Below are 6000 nucleotides of genomic sequence, written 5' to 3'. Positions count from 1 at the left end.
CCGCTTCAGGTTGTTATCTTGGTATTTTATATGGTCTGACATTAATTCTTTAACTTAATGTGTTTGAGAGGAAGAGAGAACAGCACACAGCTCCCATCCGCCGGCTTCTGCCCCAATTTGCACAGGGGAGCTGGGAGCTCCGTCCAGGTCCCTACATGAGCGGCAGGGACCCAGCCACTTGAGACGTCACCTTCCGCCTCCCAGGCGAGCATTAGCACGAAGTTGGAGTTGGGAGTGGAGCTGGGGCCGGGACCACACTCTGATACGAGATGCAGGCCTCCCACTGCTGCCTAAACTGCCAGGCCGAATGCTCGCCCGCGACATGAGATCCTTCGAGCTATAGTAGCCCTTTATCAGGGTGGGCACTGACTTAGCACAGCAGCCAAGACACGACTCGGATGCCCACCTCCCGTGACAGAGCCCCGGGACCGAAGTCCTGGCTCCGCTCAACCCCAGCTGCCTGCTGCTGTGCGCCCTGGGAGCCAGCAGGGGGCAGAGCAGGTGGTTGGGTGCCTGCTGCCCACGTGGGAGATCCAGACCGAGTACCAGGCTCTGTGCTCTGGCCCGGCCCGGCCCGGCCCAGCCTCCGTGAATATTTGGGGAGTAAAGCAGCAGATGGGAGGTCTCTGTATCTTTCTGCCTTTCAAGTAAATAAATATTCTTTGGCAAAATAGTCCTTCCTTTACCTCTTAGGGTGTGGAGGCACCTGAATTATCTCAGTGTTTGCTGGTGGCAAGGGACGTAACCGCTGGTGGGTGCCACTGTTCCGGTTAGTCTGGTGGGTGCCACTGTTCCGGTTAGTCTGGTGGGTGCCACTGTTCCGGTTAGTCAGTTACGCCTGCTGGGCGCGGCCAGACTATAGACACGTCTGGTTTTTAAACGTTTTCAATTACAGGGCCAGCACTGCAACGTAGCAGGTAAAGCCAACGTCTGTGACGCCGGCATCTCCTACAGGCGCCGGTTCGAGTCCCGGCTGCTCCACTTCCAATTCGGCTCCCTGCTAATGTGCCTGGGAAAGCAGCAAAAGATGACCTAAGTGCTTGAGCCCCTGCCACCCACATGAGAGACCCAGATGAAGCTCCTGGCTCCTGGCTTCAGCCTGGCCCAGCTGCCCTCCCTCTCCTGGCCCGATTCACATTAACAGGAAGCCAAGCAGCAGGGACTCTGACCAACACTCCCGTGTGGGATGCAAGAGTCCCAAGAAGACCTAACACAGCAGCACGCCCACAAGGCTGTCTCCCCGTGAGGGCCGCAGCCAGGTGACTCAGCGCTCACCGCACCACTGACACCCAAGACTGCCGCAGGCAGGCCGACGGCTTCTCTGCCCGAGCAGCTTAAGGAGAGGCCGCACAGGTGGGAGCCAGGGTGCAGCCTGGCTGAGGGCAGAGCCAGGACTCCAGGCCTCGGAGTCCCACAGCAGACGCGGCTGTCGGCGTCCCTGGCGCTGCGGGGAGGGCCTGCTGCCCAGCTCCTGCACTGCAGCCTCCGCCCTACACTCTGACCTCTCACGTGGCCCCTGGAACCTGCCGCACGGCGGCCACCAGGCCAGGCCCAAAGCCACCTCGGCGATCCTGTCGGCACCGCCCTCCCTGTGTCGTGCAAGCAGCAGGTGCACCTCGCGTGTGTCGCGCGGGGTTTCCACCTGCGGCGCACAGCCCTGGGTCCGGAGAGGGCCCAGGACGGCCCCTATTGCCACTCAAGCCACAGCCCCTGCCTCCAGACACTCCTTGGCCACGCCCCCAGGCCACGCCCATCGCCCCGGGTCACCCACCGCTCTCACCACCCTGCTCTCAAGTCCGCTGCGCCGGTCCAGCCCCCTCCTGGCCCCGCCTCTGTGGGTCTGGTCCTGCCCCACCCCGATGGCAAACCCCACCTCAGGCCACACCCACTCAGACCCCGTCCCACCGCGGCCCCGCCCAGGCCCTGGCTCTGGCTCCGCCCTCAGGCTCCAGTTCCCTCTCAAGCTCCGCCTTCTGATCCCGCCCAGGCGCCACCCAGTCCCCCGATCCTCAAGCCCAAGCCCCGCCCATGCCCCAGGCTCCGCCCCATTCGCCTCCTGGACTCCTGGGCGGTACACGCCAGTCACAGCCCCCGTGCAGCTGGCCGTGTGTCCCCAGCACCTGCCTCGGGGCGCAGTGGGCCGCGACGCTGCTGAGCCCACCGCGTCAGAGGACTCGGTCCCCCGGGAGCAGGGAGGGGCACAGGGCTGGACGTGGCTTGGCCCGCCCACCCCGCTGAGCGAACAGGAGCTTCCATTCTGGAAGTGATAGCCCTAGGATGGCACCTGCCAGACCCCATTCTGGTGCTCGGCTGCACTCGGCCGTGTCGGGGGAGCCCACGCTGAGGGATCTGGTCCTTGTGAGATGCAGCCTTTTAATTCCTTCAATTTTAAATTTTGTCTGAGCTCAGGTGGGTTTCAGCTGAGCCCACTCAGCTGCGCCAAGCCTTCCACAGAGGCTGTGTGGCCGGGCACCTCTGTCCAGTGGGTCAGCGCCCAGGCTAGGGGCCCACAAGTGCCCGTGCTGCGCGAGTTCGGTTCCTGGCTCCGTACCTCGTGCCCTACCCAGTGCAGGCCACAGCACCTCCTCCAGCCTCAGTGTTCCTCCCCCAGCGCTGCGCCCAAGACCTAAGATCACGCTTACAGGATAACTAACGCATACCTGGTGTCGGTACTCACGGCCAGGTGTGGTCCTCCGAGGCAGGCTCGGGCAGCCCCTCCCCTCCCTGACTGCCCTTTTAAAAAAATATTGGTTGATTGATTGATTTGAAAGAGTGACAGAGAGGGACACTCACACAGAGAGAGAGAGATCTTCATCCACTGGTTCACTTCCCAAATGCCTGGGGCAGGGGCCCAAGTGCTCGGGCCGCCCTCCACGGCCTTCCCAGCGCCATTCCTAGGAGCTGGACCAGAAGCAGATCCAGCACTCAGATACGGGATGCTGGTGTCACAAGCCGAGGCTTAACCCTTGTGGTTTTTTGTTGTTGTTTTAGATTGATTTATTTATTTGAAAGTCAGAGTTACACAGAGAGAGGAGAGACAGAGAGAGAGGTCTTCCATCCGCTGGTTCACTCCCCAGTTGGCTGCAACGGCCGGAGCTGAGCCCATTGAAGCCAGGAGCCAGGAGCTTCTTCCAGGTCTCCCACGCGGGTGCAGGGGCCCAAGCACTTGGGCCATCTTCTACTGCTTTCCCAGGCCACAGCAAGAGAGCTGGATTGGAAGTGGAGCAGCCGGGACTTGAACTGGTGCCCATATGGGATGCAGGCACTGCAGGTGGCGGCTTTACCCACTACGCCACAGCGCCGGCCCTGGCCCCGGCCCTCGTGCTTTTTAGTGAACGGAAAGCAGCCCACTCTGTCCGCTGGGGCGGGAACACGACTCCACAGAGCAGAGGCCGTCATTCAATTCCTTTGAGCGCCAAGACAACCTCGGAGCTGGGTCAGAGACATCAGTTCTTTCTCGGAGAACTGTCCGGTGAGCTTTGTGGAGGCAGGGGCTGCGCACCTCTGAGTGCCCCCAGGAAACCGGTTAGGACTCGCATCTGGGACATCCCCACAACCACGGGGCTCGTGGGCCCCGGCCAGCCAGTACCGTCCCCGGCGGAGCCACTGTGCTGATGCTGGCACTGTAGAGAAATTAGAGACTACCCATGTTCTCTAGAAGATTCCAGGATGATTCCGACATCCAGGCAGGGTTGAGAGCCAACGATGGGAGAGGTTGAAGTTCTCGGGCGCTCCCTGCACGCATGGCTACAGGCCCCGCACTTGTTAACTCAGCCCTGGTCCTGTTCTCCAGGCACAGGGCTTGCGTCTGTACCCAGTGGGGAGACACCCAGCGAGAGCACCCCCCTCCTCAGCTGGGGTCCCTGGGAAATGAGGACCAGGGTCAAGGCCACCTTGGCCTCTGCTCAGTGGCCCCTGCCCTGGGCTTGCTCCCCACCGCTCCCATCACCCCATGCCCACAGCTCTCGTGCTGGTGGGGGAGGCGGGATTGACGGGGAGGAGGGATTGATGGGGTGGGGGAGGGAGGATTGATGGGGTGGGGGAGGGAGGATTGATGGGGTGGGGGAGGGAGGATGGACGGGGAGGGGGAGGTGGGATTGACGGGGAGGAGGCCGCCCCCGCAGCAGGCTGGCGGTGAGGACCATCAGCTCGGCCTTGCTGCTCCCCCCACCCTAGCCCCCGATCTCCCAGCGGTGCTGGGAGGAGGCAGGGCCCCCTGAGCCTGAAGTTCCCAGAAGCCTCCCAGATGTGGCATCCTGCGTAAAGTGTGGCACCTGTGTGCTCCCGGGTGCGGCAGCTGCCGGGCCTGCAGGAGGCCCAGGGCTACCTGCGCCAAGCCAGGTGTGGCGTTCAGAGGTGTGAGGGGTCCCTTGGGGTCTTTTAGAAGCCGAAGCAGCGAGCTGAGCTCAGCGCCCGCCTCCCAGGGCACACCGAGACGCCACTCCACCTGCTGCTGGAAGGACTCCCCCACTGAGCCGTGTCCAGCTGCCATACCAGGTGGTGGACACACACCCTGCCCATCCCTGTCTGACTAAGGCCAGGAGGAGCAAGGCCTGCAGGGCACGGGAGGCCAGCAGGACACGGGAGGCAGCAGGACACAAGAGGCCATCGGGACGCGGGAGGCCCCAGGACGCGGCTGCAGGACAGAGCCCTGAGCCGGCCGCGGCTGTGCCCTAGGATGACCAGGGGCAGGCTGACTCCAGGGACAGGGACTGGGAGGCCCCAGAGGAGTTCAGGAAACAGCACTGAGCTCCCGGGCTGGACAGCTGCACCCCAGGGTTCCAGGGGGGAACCTCATCGGGAAAGTCGGTTCCAGCCCCCACCCCACCCAGCATGCTGCCTTGGCGGCCATGGTCAGAAGCCCCACCTCTTAATGCCAAAGGATACACTACACCATTCTGAAGATGGGAAAATAACAAGCTAAACTCTAAAAAACTTGACATATGTACGTATTATAACTTAACACAGCCAAATAACCATTTTGTATATGTCATTCAAAGAAAGAATTTTTTTTTTTTTTGGTTCGAAAGGGTTTCCTGGAGCGCCAGGCCACCACGGAGGTCTCCGCACCGCCCCCTGCTGGTGGCCGCGGGCCCAGCGCGAGCGCGCGAATCTAGGAGTTTCCGGAAACCGGAGCCACGCGGCCTAGCCCGTCATTTGCATACCCACAATGCATTACACGCCAAGCCATTTCCCCGACCTTAAAATCACGAGTTCCCGTGTTCTTCCTACCCACTTTTAGCCTAAACGAGATCACTGTTGTGTGCGTGTCTGCGAAAAGGACGGGCATCGGCGACTGCTGCGGGCTGCCAGTCGCCGTGAGAGAAATGGGGATGGCAGCAGGGTGAGGGCGGCGCGCGGGGGCTGTGGGGCATACTCTGGTTTCTCTTCAGATCGTATAAATCTTTCGCCTTTTACTAAAGATTTCCGTGGAGAGGAACAATTCTGAGTCGTTACCCAATTTTTTGAGGCCTTGCGTTTTGCAAGGCTAATAAAGGTGTTCCAAAAGCAGTTGGTTTGGTAACTTACATACGTGTTCTCCGAGTTGCCTGTGGGTGTGTGTTCCTGTAATACCTCAGCGGAGGTTAGTGAGAATTGTCTTTGCAGCGTAATCGACTTCGGCTTTAAACGCTTTTTTCTTTACCGCACCGTCTGAACTTCTGAGCTGTGTGGCCTCGCCGCCTCCACCTGCCAGGAACGCAGCCGCTCGGGCTCGGAAAGCCGAGGGTAGCGGCGTCTGCAGTGCCGGCATCCCACGTGGTCTCCGGTTCTAGTCCCGGCTGCTCCTCTTCCGATCCAGATCCAGCTCTCTGCTCCAGGAAAGCAGTAGAAGATGGCCCAACTCCTTGGGCCCCCGCAATCATGTGGGAGACCCAGAAGAAGCTCCTGGCTCCTGGCTGCGGATCGCCGCAGCTGCGGCCATTGCGGCCAATTGCAGAGTGAACCAGAGGGTGGAAGACCTTTCTCTCTCTCTCTGCCTCTCTGTATTTACTTGAAAGG

At 61.1% G+C, this 6000-nt stretch overlaps 1 non-coding gene across 1 annotated transcript; it reads left to right on the top strand.

Annotated features, from left to right (window-relative positions):
* The first annotated feature begins 5373 nt into the window (after window positions 1-5373).
* LOC127487754 (U5 spliceosomal RNA) lies at window positions 5374-5490 on the top strand. Its single transcript, XR_007914887.1, has one exon. It is a non-coding gene; the product is annotated as a U5 spliceosomal RNA (small nuclear RNA).
* Window positions 5491-6000: the final 510 nt, after the last annotated feature.

Source organism: Oryctolagus cuniculus, chromosome 7 (genome assembly GCF_051225735.1).
Source record: "Oryctolagus cuniculus isolate XC-2025 breed Fujian yellow rabbit chromosome 7, ASM5122573v1, whole genome shotgun sequence".
NCBI classification, from domain to species: domain Eukaryota; kingdom Metazoa; phylum Chordata; class Mammalia; order Lagomorpha; family Leporidae; genus Oryctolagus; species Oryctolagus cuniculus.
The sequence above is the reverse complement of the archived record's forward strand: the minus strand, read 5'-3'. Positions and strand labels throughout refer to the sequence as shown.